We start from the raw sequence: 19,783 nt of genomic DNA on the forward strand, positions 1-19,783 counted from the left end.
TATCGATAATCCTATCGTATTTCTTTTTAAATATGACTCTTTAGCTTATAAACTTAATGTAATTAGTTTTTAGGTTTAGGTTTCAAGGCAGCAGTATTACTGACACCTCGTCTATTGTTTGTGCAATCTCATATGTTGTGTTTTATCCTTCTGTTATATTCACATTCATTTTAACACAATAAAGTTATTATTATTATTATTATTATACTTATATAATGTAGGTATACAGTGAGTGCAAAAAGCATTCGTACGGGAGAGATGAATATTTTTTAAAAAAACATTTTTAGAAAGTAAACATTAATTAGCAATTTGTTAACAAAGAATAAAATAGATTGTACATTTTTCAAAATTATTTTACCTAAAAAAGTAAAATAATTAAAATATATTATTTTAATAATAAGCCACAATGAAAAATTGTACTATTTTGACGTGGCATACGTATTCGTTCAGTCAAGAAATTTAACTTCCATGATATCATTATGTAAACACGATTATTTTTATAAAGCCCTTTTTTATATTAGAATGTATTCATTATTAATAAATTGCAAATTAATGTTTAATATATATATATATATATAAATGAGTATTTAAAATCAAATAAATTTTGCAATATCCCAAAAAAACCTTAATCGAAAGAAATTACATACCAATAAATTAAATAAATTTTAATCCACAATTCGATATAATTAATTCATTCTTATTATAACAACGATATAAAAAAATCGGGAATTTCATTCTTTTATTATATATCGTTCGTACATTATTATTAAAACATTTTTTAGTTATTATTACTACTAAATTTTATTTTTAATTTAATTAATATTATATAATATAAATATAATAATAATGAAAATTGTTGCGATTTTTTTCTGAAAGTATGGACGGGAAAAGACCGTTTATGTTTTCAAGGCATTACCGGACACGCGCGGTCGTTACACACGCAGGCCTTACACATGTTCATTTATATGTTATATGACGCGGTCGGACGATAAACCGCGCGTTTACGGCGCCGTAGTCTATCCATTAGTCTTCGCTGAAAACTGTGAAACTCGCGATGACTCCGTGCCAGGAATTCGGGCGATGAATTTCGCACGAGTCCGGCCAGAAATAGCCCCGGGGAGTAGCGAAAGGAAAACGCGTGACAGAGAGAGGTTGAAAAGGAATCGTTCTACCAGCATCTATTCATCGGTACGACTAATTGCGCGATCTTTTGAGAAGCCAAGCTATGTGGCGGTGCACACGTTCGCAAATGACTCGCAACCAAAAGACGCGTTCCCCTTATGGACTAGCTACTCGATTCGTCAACATTTTTGAAATTCAAATCACACGCAGCCTCGGGAGATAATAGTTTCGCATTCGCGCCACTCATTTACCGCTAAACTCGCTTACCTAACTTCGACTTTTACGAAATCGGAGACTCCAAGAAACACACTACAGTAGTATTCTTGCAGAATTCTCGGTAAATATTAACAGTATAAACTCTAAAACAGTAAAATCTCTGAATGCGAACATCGGTATAACCAACTAATAAAATATTAAGTTATATTTTGTGAGAGACAAGAATCGATAGTTGTATTGTCGAACAAATACAAGACTCTCGTTAACATCAAATACTTATTTGGTTTACTCATAGATTAAAAATATGATGATGTTAAAGGAAATTATTGAAAAATATAAACAGTATAATAAATGTAATATATCACATAGTAAAAGACATTTTGTATTTGTATTAAAAACACAGTCATTAAAACTTTGTTAAAATTTATGTTAAATTTTTAATATTTTAAAATTTGTAACCGAGTGTTAATTTAAAATAATGTAAATATGTTATTTGAACATTTTATGTTACATTGATATTTCTTAGTGTTAAGTAACACAATTTATGAATAAGTAATTTATGAACAAATAACATAAAAATAACGTAGTTTTAAAACATAAATTTCATGATAAATAAGTAAAAGTTGAATGTGTTTGTTAATTTAATATATTGGAAATTTATTGAAAAAATATATTTTCACAATATATTTATTTCTAAACTGTATAAGAATGTTACAATTTTTGTGTTAATCTTTTACATGTTTGTGTTACTTTCTAACATGTTGTATTGAATTAACATAAATTTGGGTGAACCGTTCCGGACCCGTGAAATGTGTGTTAAACTTGACATAAATTTTCCAACTATACAGACATACAGAAAAACCTAACATTGACCATTTCCCTATATACCTAATACATCTTAAAGAGAAAAGGTCGGACGTTTTTTTTCTCATTTTGCTCACGTGTACAATTACCGTTTATTGTAAAGGATAAAAAACTAGTATTACGTCTCTTTTGTCCTCTTTTTTATTTGTTTTTGAACTTTTATCGAATATATCGTATAGAAAATATTTAGTATCTGTTTGGAAGCGTTCCAAATTACACATAAAGAGCATGAAATAGAATTTTATCTTTTTTTATTCTTCAGTGAACAACAAGGACAAATAATGCATTATGCGCTTTGTGCGTAATTTGGAACGCACCCTATATCTATAATAACGTATAAATAGACACAACAGTCTAATAACAGTCGTATTTAAAAGTGAATGTATGTTGTCATTATAAACCATGAAATTTGGAATACATCTAAAATTAGGTGTCTGAATTATTTGTATTTGAATTATATCTCGGATTATGCGATCGATTATCTGCCGGATATGACTAATAATTTTACCTAAATAGCCCAATAACAGATTATTGAAAATATAACTGGATAGTAGTAAAGGTATCCTTCGATCCTTTTTAGAACCAGGTATATCCGATACCTGAACCTAAATAGAGGTTGAGTCTGCGAAACAAAGGGGAGCTGTCGGGAACGCTAATAGCTTGTAATTCGAGAATAAAGCCGCATATAAAAGTCAAGTTTTACCAATACTAAGTGGGATTATATGTGAAATTTTTTCTCTCTCTCTCTCTCTCTCTCTCCCTTCCTTCTCTTTTAAAAATCTACTAAACTTCAACTATTACTTTTAAATTTATGTTTCAATTAAATAAAATATAGGTAAATAAAATATAAAAGAGAGAGAATATAAAAATGGAATGTGTTAAAATATAAAAATAAAAGAAATATTCTGATTAAAATATGACAGTTAAATAATCATAAAATTTTGATGTGGTTAAATAATCATCATACTTTCTATTAATATTAACGGATTGAAAATTTATGGACAAAAGAGAATCACGCGCGGTTGCTTTAATAACATCCAAAGAGATCAAATTACACGGACCCGTTTTAAGGCTCTCCTCGCTTTTACGGTCTCCACCTCGCGCAGTTTTGCGGCCTATAACGCGCGTTTAAATGCGAAAGGCGTATTTGACCATTAAGCGCCGCGAGTAAAGCGTGGAAAAATATGCGCGAGCGGGGCGCAACGGCGAAGAAATTGCACGCGAAAACCTCCGAGCGTCCGTAAACGAGCGGAAAAGTTTTATGCTCTTTCTCTCCTCCTCTGCATCGCGCACGTGTACGAGAAGGGAAATGCATATTCGCGGAAACACACCGCGCTCGGGGAAACGTGAAAGTTCGTAGTTGGCGCACGTATCCGAAGGCTTGAAAAATATGTGGGCTCGCGCGGCGCTGGTCCTGCCAGCAAAAGCAAGCTTTTCTCTTCTCAACGACGATGTCCGCGGAAAATAAGCACGCTCATCGTAGGCGACGGCGACGGTCACTTCCCTAACAGTGTTTCACTTCTCGCCACGTTGCACTTTTAACGAGGCATTTATCACTATTCACTGGAAACTCCGCTATGTTTCGCCTTGCACGTATTAAACGTGAGATTTTTAACACATAATGTCAATCACACATAAAATCATCATAGTCTCAAACATCCATTTTTTATATAATACTGTAGTATCAAATAACATCGCAATTTATTTATTTCGAGCAGAAATAATCTGACAGTTTTTTTACAGCTTCGTTGAGAGATTTTTAATGGGTAACCTACATGGATATTATATAAAATAATTCAAATGCAACGCGATATACATTTGCTGCAACAACATAATTAAAAAACTGACATTTTTAATTGCTTGCAAAAAGGAATATAAAAAAAAAGGGAACAATATAATTTAAAAACATATATTTTTTTATTCCTTTACAATCAATTATAATTACCCCAAAATTGCAATTCAAAAATAAAATTACAAATTTTAACGATTCAAAATATTTGAAACTTATTCTCAGAAAAAATTTATTTTTTTAGTCGTGTCATTGTTGTAGCAACAAATAATGAGCGATATTTATATGTTAAAATGCCACGGTTGCATATATTTACAGTTACAGACGCATGCATTTCATTACAATTAAACTTAGTAAGTCGTTGTTATGTAAATCTGTGTGTTTCACAATATTTGCCTGGATTTCTTGCAATCTCGCGCGAAACGTGTCGGTGCCTTTGCAACACTCCTTAAATCTCAAACAGCGTTCTCACGCCGATAACCCAGTAATGTTTATCTTTGCACTTAGAAGTGCACACGCTACCTTCTTATGGAGTATCGTTAACACACTAAAAGGCCGCAGGTTGCCATAGTGCATCCGTACGGCAGGGAACATCTCGTCTCGGTGAATTGTCCTCGGGCCAAAGTGACGGAAGAGTACAAAAGAGATCTCGCATTGACAAGAATTCACTGCCGACCCTCGACAATTACGCATTAGACCTACATAGAACACCTGGTGGATCGATACCGAGGGAGAGAGACCCTTTTTCGTCACGTCTCGCCCTCGGTATATTCATCAAATAAATTCGGAGCACGCCAACGACTCCACGACAAAATCTCCAAAATCTCGCACGGCAATTAAATCGACTTCCATTGAAATTTATTTCAGCGTATTAACGCTCAAATAAATCTTAGTGGATATTGTCTAACAGACGTTTATTCATAAATTAACTTTTTCTCCCGAGAATAAAAAGGAAAAAAAAATCAAGATCGTTTAACTTTGGGGAGAATTTTCAGCTTTCATAAAAAATTTTTCGATAAAAATAAAAGATATTCTACATAAAAGAAATGTTTCTTTTTTGTCTCAGCACTTCTCGATGCTAAATAATTAATAGACATAAAACGATGTTTCATAACATGTTTTCGCAACATTGTCAACTCGCAAACACAAAAGTGCCTGTAAGAGGAAAATTTGTGTTTGGCGTGACAAGATATGACTACGTTAAAAATTCGTTATTTTTTGAAACGGCGGAAGAGAGCGACGACAATAAATCAATATCTAGTAAGCATTACGGACGTATCTCGCATTCGATGACAATCCAGCTTATCGCTATTCACATAGTTCGCGACGTAACATATCGCGTATCGATAATAATATCTGCTAAACCAATAATATCTACTCTTGACTACGGACTGTTTGTTTGGCTGTAGTTATATCAATTTAATAAAGAGAAATACCTAAGCTCCGGCAAAGAGAGCGATTTGGCTCCGTTAGCACGAAAGAAACGCAAGTACAAGTATCTTACCGTCAATCTGTCATTTTCCGGTCGTTGAATGAAGGAAAATAAGCGTCAAAAATAGATAACAGTGAATTGTCAAATCTCTCATACATCCTTTCTTCTTTTTTTAATATATATGTATATTAAAAGTAATGTATATGTTACGTTTTTAAAAAGAGAAAGAAAGGATATGAAATTCGATAATTTTACTATTGTATATTTCTTGGCGCATGTTTATTTTAATGTATATATATATATAAATATAAATATATCTTTATTATAATTGCTTACAATAATAGAATTATTTAAAAAATTGTATATATATATACACAATTCCATTATCAAAGATAATAGTAATAAAGATATACTTTATACGCATGAAAAGACTTCCTCCTAAAAACACATTCAATTTAAAATTAAAAAATAAGCCTTAGTTTCCTCTTTATATAGTTAGAGCTTCATTCACAAGGGGCTTTTTATCTTCATTCGCTCACAATTTAGAAGCTATTCAAGTGCCTTCATACATTTTTTTTTTTTTTTTCAAGAAGCAATCGACTCCGATTGAGGAACCCATAGGCAAACGGAAGTGCGGTGAACCCAAGTATACCATGTAGGTGGGTATCGGAGGGGAGAGAAAGGAGGACTGAGAGTGTGGTGCTGCAGAGAGAAGACACGTGCGCGAATCGATCTACTAAAATGGCTCTCGCTATGCGAAATACCGGCGGCCATCAACATTGCATGAATAATGAAGGACATTGCGAGTTTCTCTCTCTCTCTCTCTCTCTCTCTCTCTGTAATTCTCAAGTCCTTGCTTACTCACGTATTACCGCCCATACGTGGCTAAACTATCGTAAAAACGTCATTACGAGCAACGCACGCGCGTTCATATGTAAAAGAACGAAGCGTATAAATACCAATGTTGATTATCCCCCGTGTATTTTTCGTGTATAATTTACCGTCCGCTTTTTGCACGTTTGATCGCGACTTCTCGGCCTACCACAGAATGTGTACGTGTGTGTTGAAATAGTGACACCGACGTGTGTCGGTGGTATGCAGTGTCGACGGTTTATTAGCAAAGCAAGCGTACGCTTAGATATTCTCCGCATCGTCATTTCCGCAAGAGTGCGCGCGGTCGCGTTGAAATTGTTTGAGAATCCCACGCGCAACTGGATGCTGTCTCGTTATCGATATTTCCTGTATCAATTTATGAAGCACTGATTTCAGAAAATGAATGTACGATAAGACGCTCTTGTCTTTCGTACTCATAAATATTTCTTCCACGTATCGCCGATAGAATTTTGTCTTGCGTTCCGTCGCGGAATACAGATCGTCTGAAATGGACTTGGAAGAACGTTGCGTGAAGGGAAAAATGGTCGAACGAAACCTCAATGGCACCACGCGCGACTCCCACATCAGCGATAGTTTCGTGTTTCGATGGTCCCGATGGTTTCGAAAGCAAACTGACTCCGTTACGGGAGATTTCCCGGTGTGCGATCGCAAAAGACGCTTCTCCGATATTCCCATCTCTTTTATCTAGCGAATGTCTTCGGTTAGAGACGCTTCCGTTTCCGAGCGTTGAAAGCGCCGCGAGAGAGATGCCGCCGCGCCGGCGCGAGACGAAACTTGCTCGTTTAACTATCGCTCGCGCGGAATAAGACAAACTTTCGCCGTGAATTCCATTTCCACGCCTGTCAGAACAAGAGAAACATTCCCCCCGGCACCTTCCTTTTCTTCCCAGCCTCTTCCCACTTCTGAAGGACCGCGACAAGTCGAACAGCTGTAAGTATATCTCCACGACGGGAGACCGCACTCTCATAAAGATAATCTCCTGTTCGTGTACGCGATATTTTTGCGACAAAGGATCACCTTAGGACCTGCTCGTAAATTGACCCGTAACAGCTTGAGAGGAAAGATCGAGACCACCGGTCGAACCGTCATGACATTCAAGCTGAGATTCTCTTATACCTGCGCTCCTAACAAACGTCAAGAATAATATCAATGTGTCGATACTTGGAAGTTATGTTTTGTTTATCTAACCGATTTCACATTTCCCATTAATGTTACCATCATGTGCATAAAATACAATTATCAATATCGCTAATTACTATATATATAGTAATAAACGCAATTATCAATATCCCTAATTACTATATATATAGTAATAAACGATGTAATAAACGCTTCAATTCTGTCTTTCTTGTTTAAGATATATTTTATGAAACTTTCTAAAATTCTTATACGATCTCTCGAATTCAACATCTTTAACCGTTACTTGATATAAATACCATTTTTTAAACTGAAAACGACACTAACGAAATGTGAATTAACATTTCTCTCTATATAGCCTCTAATTACTGGAAATAATAAACAATTCAACTCTCTATTTCTCTTCCCCATTTTACGTATATCTCTAACTTTTATGAGAAATTATCAATACCAATAATTATTTAGAAGGAATAAATAATCCAACTAATTCTATCTTCCCCATTTTAAATGTATCCCTATCTCTTATTGGAGATATTTTTAAAAAATCTTACAAATTCTCTCGCATTCAACATTTTTAACTCTCGCTCGATATGAATGAACCGATAATGGCACTGACATTTAGAAACATCGATTGATTTCCTCGAGCAACTTCGTCATCAATATTCCTTTTAATACTTGTGTCGATACGATACAAAAGTCACGATGTAGCAAGCACCTACCGGAGTAAGGATGTTCCGTGACAGGCAAGCTTTCAATCGATCGATGGGTAAAAGGGATGCTTAACTACAGTGATCGCGGTCGCTCGGTTCCGAATGGAAGCGCGTGATTACGCGTGGCAATGATATCTCCCAGCTCAGCTGGAAAGTAGCAATGTCTGAGGTTACAACGTTTTATGTAATGAACCAGTCCCACAGAACGTTTTAATGCCAACGCATTTGCATCGGCCGCTTCGTTGACAAGGTTCGCGATTTTTGCAAATGTTACGCGATGATTGCTTCGGAGAAATTAATTCGCTGAGTCGTTACGTCGCTCGTAATAAGGGAAATAATATTATTACTGCAGACACCCCGATTATAATAATAATCAATTCCTCCAACTTTTTTTTCACAAGTCTCATAGCCTGTTAGGCTATTACGATATAAAATGCTATTCAATCTGAGTAAACTTAAACAATCGCTGACTAAACGCTGCGGTTTGCATAAAGATATACTTGTTCGTTGATATTTACAGAAGAGAGATTTATTACCTCTTCGATTTCTGTAACGTATACATGTCGTGTAAAAAAAAATAGAATTTATATATTACCATATATTAGCGCGCATGACATAAATACAAGTATGCACAAACTGAATATCCAAATTTACAATACAAATGGCTTAAAATGGCAAATATAACAGCGAAAATAAATTTTTTAAAGCAAGGAATATCATCGCGTTCGTAATTTAAATATGTCAATCAGATTTTGTCAGCTTCTAAATGAGATAACATTTTTCAATGCGCAAGTTACACATTATACAATAAAACATTAATGATAAAACCAGTTCGACTACATTATTGGTTCGTGTTTTCAACTGAGCTGCCAAGAGTAATTTTTCAATTAAAATTAGTGTCATCTTTATTATTTATGTCAAGCACGACGTATCTTAATTTTATGCGATAGCGTCCACGTGTACGTATATATATGCATAATATCCAGGAATTTCTACATGTAAAATAACGAATAAATTACAAAGATATTTTAGCCTTTCTCTCACCCTCTTCCTGTCGAACACGATTTTCAGCGTACGTGCAACTTTTCAAAATAATCGATGCATTTGCATTCGAAGTAAACGGATTTACGGGATGGATTTAAACTGCGAGGGGTGGGGTGGGGAGGGGATATAAATGTGTTCGAAATACATATATTTGGAGAATATTCTGCGGTGCAGCTCGCGCGCGATAAAACCGATTCTTTCAACAGCTCTCGGTGTCGTGTTAAAGCACAAAGGCCCGCAGCCGGAGAAGCTTTTCCGATGCAAGCCCGTCGCGTAATAACGTCGTGTGTGTAATCCACTCCGTGCAGCCCGTCTGGTACATAATACATATAATGCATCGCTCGCTCGTCATAACTTGCGGCAGCATTATAAGTTATATAGGGGCCGCAGATGTGCCGGTCGCGATTGATCCTATTACTATCGTCCTAGGTATCTATCTGTCACGTTCGCGATCGATAGTGGCCAGGAATCTCCATTAAACACGGCCTAGAGCAGAACCGTGTACACATCCGGCGGGGCAAACTGCATGCCTGCCGCTTTATTAAGTGGAAGAAACTGTCACACGAAAAAAAAGGATACTACTGGATACACAGATGGTACTTGATACCTTCACTTAAAGTGCGAAGAAGATTATCTCGCACAAGTGTTTTTCCGTTACGGCCAACACGCGGAATTAAATGAGATAACCGACTCACAAATAGTTCTACAGCATCATTTATGAAAATAAAGTAATAATATTTGTGGCTCTCCAAGAATAAGTTTTTTTTATTCGACTTTATTAATTATAGCACTAAAGAGGATTCAAGAGTCAAAACGTCTGCGGGTGTACGTATTATTTTTAATTGCATTTGGTAAGTACATCCTAATTACTTTCGAGAGAATTGTATTTCATCGCTTATGAATATATAATTTATGTATTAATAACCGCAGAGGCTCATATAGGCGTTTCACATTTGTATGGGATAATTTATGAAACTGCTCCTAACATTAATTAGGAGATCATGAAAAATTCCGTAATTAAATCGCAATTCTGAAATTACAAAAAGATTAATAAAACAAAATATTTTAGTTTTATCTTTCCTTAAATTATATTTAATGTACGTCTCGATAATTGCAAAGATTTGTAACTGTAAAATAATAATTGCAAAATAATTGCAAAAAAAAAAAAGAAATGATATTAAACTAAATAACATTCGTTAAGAACAAATTTATTACAGGCTAAATAATCCATAGACAAATAGTCTGAAGTATCCTATATAAAATTTACAAGGACAATATTTGTTAGGTACACAAGCTTCAGCCTTTTAGACAATCTTCCTTGATTTATTTGTCCTTTTTCGCCCTCCGTCTCATTTTATAAATGGAAGATGTGCGAGAAAGTACACAGATGCGAGAACGTAACACGTTAGTAAAGTTTTATTGAACTAAGGAAACGATAGGGTCTCCCGAAATTGTGTATATCTCCGGGATTAACAAAGATTTTCCGTCATGTCGACGGAATCGCATTTCCCTGCGGAGGGGAAGAGAGCCTTTGGCGTCGACTGCACTTATCGAGCACCCGCCGCCACCCCGGCGGCGCAATGCACGGGGGTGCAGAATGGAGTAGAACAGAGCAAAGCAAAGCAAGGAACAATACCTATATAGTCGTCGACGGGGCGGGAGAGCCGGACGAGAGAGAGAGCCACGATGAAGTTTATCCAGCGCGTATATCCCCGTTTACGTATCCTTTGTCCGTGAGGTAATCCAACGGGAGACGACGAGAGGGGTGGGAAGGATCAAGAGGAAGGGAGAGAGCGGTGATAGGGGAAAGGGTGACGGAGAGAGAATGAGACTGAGAGAGAGAGACACACACACACCAGGGCAGTGGAGGAGAGGAGCACGATGGAGCAGCGGAGGACCGGCGGTTTTCACATCGCGCGCATGCGTGTGCAGTTTCATGTGCGGTGGCTGTGTGTGCGATCCTCTCTCTCTCTCTCTCGCTCCCTCTCTTTCTCTCTCCGTGTGCGAAGAGGCGCCGCTGCTCCAGCAGCATCCATATCCCGAGAAAGATGACAGCAGCGTTCTATCTCTCTCACTCTCCCCGTCTCAATTCGTCGTCGATTTTGGAGATGCACGCAAAAAGAACTCACGTATACACCGACACACACCGCGTACGGCGGTGATAACGAGTGTTAAGCGTACGCGAAAGTATCGTCGTTGCGCAACACGAACATACTACTAACACACGTACACGGCGGGAAGCATCACCGACACTCACGCGATGGCTTCGACGCACACTCTCGCATGCAGGCACCGAGGTAACACGGACGAGTGCGGTACACCATATACACACACACACACAGCCACCCACACACAGCTCGCACGGAATAGGACTTCCCGGTAGGAGTCGTTGGCTCCTCGAACGATTTTCACGGCACCGGGAATCGCGGGCTGACTCAAGTCACTCGAATGTGAGACGTTGATCACGCGGATCGACGTTTCGTCGACGTTGAAACTAACGCCGGTTTGTCTCTATATTGCGAGTAGTCTTCTCCGTAAACCGCCTCGCCGTGGCATCGACGGTTCGAGCGCTTGGCGTTTACTGAGGCATCGCCGCTCCCCTCCACCGCCGGCGGCCAATACGACCCGCAGTGGCGTAACGCACGGGGGACAAGCCGGACAGGTCGGTCTTCCTCTAATCAGAAGATATTTCAAGATACCGAGCCATTTCGAGTACCGGGAAGATAGACCGTTACATGCTCTCAACGTGGTAAACGTCAAATAAATATCCATTTGCCAAATTAAGATGAATGTAAAGTAATAGCGCAGTTACGAATATTAAATCGGTTGACCTTTTTCTAAGGAGGAGATAATTAAAGATATATAGAACGCGCTTAAGCAGTAATAAACTTTATACAAATTAGAGTCAGAGTGAAAAGTTTGTAATAATTTAGATTGTCAAGGGAAACATATTATTTAAACTGTAATTAGACTCTGAATAAAAAACAACAACAACGTTACAAATGTTAGATAAGTTAACGTTTTTTAAATGAGAAAATAATTAGAGATATATAGAGCACTGATAAACTTAATATAGATAAAAGATCACAATAAAGAACTTACAACAATTTAGATTACCGAGTTATTAATAAAAGTATATTATTCAGATTATAATTAAACACTTGGAATAAAATTAATAACAATAACGATACAAATGTTAAATCAGTTAATCTTTTTGAAATGAGAAAATAATTAAAAACATATAGAGCATTGAACCAGAATAAAGAATTTATAACAATTTAGATCATCGAGTTATTGATGAAATAATTCTGTGAATGAATATTACTTATACTAGGCTTTTATACACACAAAGCAACAGTAACGATTTAATTTATCAAATTAACCTTTTTCAAATGAAGAAATAATATTAGAGATATATAGAATAAACTCTTAACACAGATAAAAACCAGAATAAAGACTTTATAACAATTTAGATTATCAAGTTATTGATGAAAATATTTGTAAGCGATTATTTAGACTATAATTATGCTCTTTTATATAAACAAAGCGACAGTTGTAATGATTTAGATTATTAAGTTGTTGATGAAAACGTGAACTCTCTTCGTGAATAAATAGTATTTAAACTATAATATTGGACTTTCATACAAACACACATACAACCAAAGCGACAGTTGTAATGAACGAGAAAGAGATGTGCTCTTTGTTGTGCAAGAAGATGTCTAAAAATTCCTTTATCCGAAATCCAATATTGGTTTTCGATATATTGTAATGCAATGAAGCAAGAAAAAGAATGGTATATATATTTTTTTTAATTAATTACATCACATTCTAACCAAACCATAAAATCGATAAAATCTATGACATAATGAACAAAGAAGACAAGTCTTTTTCGTGTTAATAGAAAATATTCGTAACTATTTCTTCGGACTGAGAGAATAATGTTAACACGATAAAATTTTTTATATAAAACTTTTAAAAAGATCAATACATTAGATCTTGATGAATATAATCTAAATCTTAAAATCAATACTATCCCCACTGACGTTGCAAAGCAGATCTTGAACAAAGGAATATCTGAAGCTATCGGGTTCATGACATCGACAAAATTTGCATACATTATAAGCCGACTCGAATATCTAATTTGTCAATCGTTTGAAGAAAATTCGATATATTACAGGTTCTGAACGACACAAAACCGATTCGAATCTCTAGTGGTGGAACAAAAGTGGGATATGTCTAACGAAGATATATATTTAAAGTGTTATTCCGCTCTAATATCGATGAATTTGATGTACAATGCAGTATCCGAAGTTACAGATTCCATCCATTCATGTTAAAAAAAATCCGATTTATTAAATGAATATATTATTTAAACCGGTGCTTTTTGACTTTTTTTGAAATATTTTTAGACGGTGAAGATGAAAATAGTTGAAACAAGTATTTTATTATCAGCCTGCAATTCAATTAAAAATATTAACGGTAGTATTTCACTGATATTATTAATTGAGTTTCAAATGCAATTAAAATCTTTGGCCTTTTATATATAACATGCGTTTTATATATATTTTTAACGTTTGAGCTTGCCGCTGCAAGACATGTTAAAATAAGCAAAGATAATACGGATATATCAAGCTGATGTTTTAACTGTTTTAAGCAACCAGTTTCATTGATTTTTCTCTCATCTAAATGAACATTTATAGCGCTTTTCATTGGCAAAACTAATGCGCACTCAGTGCACATTAAAGCTGTTGTACACTGTTCTAAAAAAATATAAAGGTAAAATATCTCAATTGATAAAATGCTCAAAATTTATTTTATCAAATAGCACAATAAAATATATCGAATATTTCACGGTTTAATTCGTTCATATATTGTTATTAAACGTACATCTTTACGTCGATTTTTGTACAACGGCTTTAAAGTGCACTGAGTGCGCACTAGTTCTGTCAATGAAAAACGCTATTAGATAAAATCAGGCACGAAATTACATTTAAAAAGTAGTTTACTTAACGGCATTCTCCGTAATAGGTGCTCAAAAGGCATTCTCCAAGTACCTTCGACTATGATCGCCCGTCAAGATCGTTAAAATGACGCGAGGCTGACGCGAGAGAAGAATGATTTACCGCCAACAATACGTTTGTTGCTTATGCAATGTCTCTCACGTTTACCGCGGCTTTATCTCCCAGGGTTTATTTAGAACACGTTGGGAGCACCTGCCCGCGATTGGGACAACACCAGCGTGGCGTTCAGCAACGCTCTGTAACGAAAGTTTAACGATTCGACATCGCTGCTATGACGGTATCGATAGTTTCCGTCTGCGTCAGATATGTGCGCGGTCTTTTATTAAGTTCATCCGGATCTACCTGCTTTCCTTTAAGCAAACTCAACGAAGAGGCTCTTTCAGCCTCGTGTATCCGTATTGCTTCTATTGTGCCTCCACGATCGTCCCTTCCCGTGCATAATGTTCTCTGTCTCTCTCCTTCTCTCTCCCTTCACTCTATTACCTCCTATCATCCCTTTTAGTCATCTCAGTTTACCACTCTCTATCTTTCTCCCACGATCTCCCTTGTGTCTCATATACATTTGATAACTGATAGAACAATCCAAAACAGAACAATTTAGAAAGAGATTTCTCCGCAAATACCTCAGAGTCGTTCTACCGTGTGTTATGTCTGTATATTTTTACAGAAAACGCAAACAAACGGTTGTTCTTGTAGATAGTTTTAACATTTAGAATTGTTCAGATTCCTCGGATTTTCTTTCATCTGCGAGCTCTTTGATCAATTTCAACGTTTGGATAAATTCCAAATCAATGTATATTCGTAGATGATAGAATGGCTATATAATAATAATAATTCTAATTTCATATAATTAATAAATCAATACTATATAATATAGCTCGACTAAATAAAGGACTAATATATTTAAACACATCTAATTAAATAAGAGAGAAATCCTATTTTTCGATTAAAACAGATTTCAGTGCTTAAATATTTCTGTATAAATGTATATACATACATATCTGATTCTGCAAGCAGCGCGCTGAAATATTTCAACACATTTGAATAATTGACAAGATTCTCAATTCTCGCAAACTCAACATACAGAAGACAATTCGGTCTCTTCTTAACGCTAGTTCTTCTGATCAATTTTAACATTTGAAATTGCTTAGATTTCTCGGACTTTTTTTTATCTGCGATTGATCTTTGATCAATTTCAACGTTGATTCAGGAAAATTTCCAATTAATCAATATGTATTTGCAGATAACAAGAATAATCAGATAATAATCATTCTAAAGTATATTCGACATAATTAATAAATCGACAGCGTATAGACAGCGAAGAGTTTTAAATAAAGAATTAATATATTTAAACACATTTGTTATATATAATATCGATAAGATTCCCGTGAATTCAAAGGTAATTCAATCCTTTCTCGGTATTTATTCTTCCAATCATTGTCAATTTTAACATTTAGAATTGCTCAGATTTCTCGAATTTTCTTTTCATTTACAACTCTGTTTGATCAATTTCAATTTTAATTTAGGAAAATTCGAAATTAATCAATATATATTCACAGGAGACAAAAATAATCATACAATAATAACTCTGGAGTATATTCCACACAATAAATAAATCAACAGCGTTATACACTGTTAAATCTATAGCGTCAAATTTAACCTAATTTAATTCGCCGCTGCTCTTACTCGATATATCGTTATTTTACACTAAAACAATTAATGGATAAATTTGACACTACATGTTTATTAATTGTTTTAGTATAAACTAATGATATTGAATAGGAGCAATGGCGACTTAAATTAGATTAAATTCACACTACAGATTTAACAGTGTACAGTTCTAAATAAAGGATTAATATATTTAATCACATATCGACAAGGTTCTCGCGAGCTCAACATGCCAAAAGTAATTTAGTTCATTCTCGAGGAGTTAATAACGAATTACTCCGTAAAATCCCTCTCTCAATTGCAGATTTAATTTAATCTCCTTACATTCCCTCGAAAGTCCAGGTGGGCGCGAATGTTTTTGCACCCTTCCTCGCGGCGCTCACGAGCACGCTTCACGATCAATCTTGTTTCGAGGCGGTGGAGTGGCCTCTTTATCGTGTCGGCACGGGGAAAAAATTGGAATCACGAGAAACGCCATGCCAGGCCAGGCCAGGCCAGGCCACGGCACGCCGAAGCAGCGCAGCGGAATAAGACGAGGGAGATGCGACGATGCGATACGCACCTCGATCCGACTGCTATTATTTGTTCCAGCCGCGTCGAGCGGAGCGGAGCCACGCCACGCCGACGAGGAGAGTCGATCATTCTCAATTAACGCTCCCCCTTCGCGACCGCCGTTAAATTATACCCGTCTCGTACCTTCTGTCTGCCTTCCGCGTGGGCGTCGCGTGTTTATTAATCTCCACGCGTTGCGCTGCGCGTTAATTGTCCGTAAATGAGACAGAGAGACGCGTCCGTTGGCGCTCGATGAGCTCAATGGCTACTGCGATTCGGCATAAATTCATAATTGATGGGCTTATTTCCGTAACGAGGCGTATCCTTTATGTTCATAAATCAAAACTATGTTTAGACGCCGTCGGAACGTTTGCATCACGTTTTCATTTCATAACGTGGCTTTTACAAATTTATTCTTAGACCTTTATGCCTTTTATACATTAAAAGCGATGATTATTATTAAAAAGCGTACATAATATACTCGTAGTTGTTAAAATATTAAACGGTTATTATTATATCTTTGGCTTGTATGGCAATGAATGTACATAGAAATATAAGTTCTATAGACTTAAAATAATTTTGTTCAATGCGATTTCTTCTTTTTATTAATTTATTATTTTATGTATCTGCAGGCGTTTATTTTATTGATTTACTATTTCTGCACAATTAATATATTTACTTAATTCAATACACATCAGTTAGAGATCCAATTCTGAAACAATTCAATAAGTCGACTCTTTCTCTCATAACTTCCCTGCTTTCTATTCATGATACTTTGCACCAATTTACGGAATGGATGGTAAATCATAATAACGGTAGTTGGTTCATATTCTCATATTCTAGCATCTCTGGACTTCGCTACTGTACCGTAATGCAATGAGGATGCATTAAAGGCAGCGGCGCATATTCAAATCACGTCGCGGTCGATAAATATGTAGTGAGCTCGTACGATCCGACAGTAAAATGCATTACTCCATGTAGTTGATTCGCATTGCGAGATAAAGGTGATAAAGCGAATACTAAGTATAAATTATACAAGAAGAATCGTAGATAGCGCGCATTCGTCAAGTTGATAATCGCCTCTTTGTTACGTAATGCTTTTTTCTGGTCGACTTGCCAAAGACGGATTATTGTTTAGAATGATTTTTACACATGTCCAAAATATCTAATTTTGTAGCATACAAATTTTCCAAACAATTATACTAGGATTATAGAGAACTTTATGATGTATTTATTTATTTATAAAATCAAAAAGGATCATGTTTCATAATTTTTAACCGTTGTAAAAGCTTTAAAATTAAATTTACAAAATCACATCACGTGATTTACAAACATTACTCTAATCTTTAATATCACTTTCCAGTGGCGATTAAAAACGTTACGTGTTTGGGCCGAAACATTCCACTTTTTTCTACAGTTTCAAATTTTATTATTTTACATGGACTTTTCTCTTTTCGGAACTAACAGAGAGAAAAAATAAGTACGGTGTCGCGTTACGTTAACGAGAACGTTCATAAATTCAATTTCCGGGCCTTTCATTTTTTTTTTGTTAAATATTTTTTTATACGCAAAGGGAATTCACGGATTTATAGGTCGCGCACCGGATACTTGATATCGATGTATAGTTAACCGCACGTTCGCATTTTATCGCGCACGTGTCGCGGTTTATTATCGATAAAGAATAAAAGAGGAAAAACCCCCCCGATTTGTACCAGAGCAATTATAATTTTTCCGGGCGCGTATTTCGGTCGATGCGCAAACTACTGCCTGTTCGACGATGCGATAAAATCGATGAAGACCTTCGACTCGCGTCGATATAAATCACGGGAGCGACTCCAGATGTTGCTTGCACCTTAATGGCCCTCGACTCGCTTGTAATAACCTTGCTCGGGTATAACTGGAAATAAATTGTTCAGAAGCGATCGTTCTCCTTCGAAGATCGATGCCGTTCGTCGAATGCAACAGACGTTGTGCTTTAATTTCGAGGACAGGTACAAAATAACACAGGAAATATGCAGATCGATAATTTTTTACGTTTTTTGCGAGGTACTTTAAAGAACCTGTATATCAATTTATACTATAAAGATTGCAGTATATTATATATTATATATTCTCTAAAATCTTTGGAGTAAAATCTAACTCTACAGTTTACTCTTAAAAATTAACAATTGTGCCCCTCTATTTCAGTACTGGCTCAATTGTCATTCGTTATCATCCTTTCGACCCAGATTCTACTCTAAACATTTCAAAAGGTAATAATCTCTGAATATATGTGTACGTAACATATATATATATATACTTCATACATATGTATGTACTACAAAAATATTCACATGTCCTCGTTGTACTTTAATTAAATGCCAAAACTTTAAAGTACGCGACAATTGCGTTTCTCGGCGAACTCGACTAAGACGCTGAAAGTCAAGCTAAAATACAGGACAAACCATGTATATACAGGACATCTGGCAACTCTATCTCGTAGCGCCTTCCCTGCGCGCTGCGCCCGACGAAGGTTTCCTACCGCGTAGAAACCATTAAAGATCTTACCGTGCAACGTAGTTGGAAGAATGAAAATTGCCGTGGCACAGAAAAGAGGGAAAGAAGCTCTCGGCCGTTGAGAGAACTTTTAACGCGTTGACTTCTCCCGCGAATCGCGACGAGGTCCTGTTAAATCGCTCCATTGTCTAGCAAGTTAATAGCGGAACCGTCGACACGAATAACGTCGAAGCATCGGTTACATAAATTATTTCTTGCAAAGTATTGCTTGCCAAGAAATTTTATCTTCACATGCGAGTTCAAAAATGGATTCTCAGAAGAATGCTGATAAATTTAAATAATGCTGGTTAAATAAAAGCAGAGAGAGAGAGAAAATATATCTTTATATTTTTTTATCATTTCTAGTCTTAACAAATAAGAAAGTAATAGACAAGCACTCTTTTAGTAATTCAGAATTCTTTCTTAAAGTAAAAGAAAAATAAGAAGAGAGAGAGAGCTACGAATCAAAACAAACAAATTTTAATATACATGTAATACAGTTGTACATTAAATAACATGAAAATAAAAACAAGATAAAAATATGTCTACAAAAAAACTAACGTTTCAACCACCTTCGAGTCTTTCTTAAAGGTTATTTATTAACTAAGATTACTCGTAAAAATTAAAAATCAATAATTAATTGTAGAATTTTCATAAATAAAAATCAAACATTTCAATTAGTAGAAAGCCAATTGCAAATAATTCAAAAGTCATTTATCACAGTTAATCGAGAAGTGCAAGTAATATTTCATTGGAGAGAGAGAGAGAGAGAGAGAGAGAGAGAGAGAGAGAGAGAGAG

General features: G+C 35.8%; 1 protein-coding gene across 1 annotated transcript in view; it reads right to left on the reverse strand.

The window, feature by feature from the left end:
• The window catches only part of LOC108757574 (zinc finger protein 608), a 141,718-nt gene that overhangs the window by 121,537 nt on the left and 398 nt on the right, over window positions 1–19,783 (reverse strand). The gene's annotated exons all lie outside the window — the stretch shown is intronic.

This window comes from Trachymyrmex cornetzi, unplaced genomic scaffold (assembly GCF_001594075.2).
Source record: "Trachymyrmex cornetzi isolate Tcor2-1 unplaced genomic scaffold, Tcor1.1 scaffold147, whole genome shotgun sequence".
In the NCBI taxonomy this organism is placed as follows: Eukaryota; Metazoa; Arthropoda; class Insecta; order Hymenoptera; family Formicidae; genus Trachymyrmex; species Trachymyrmex cornetzi.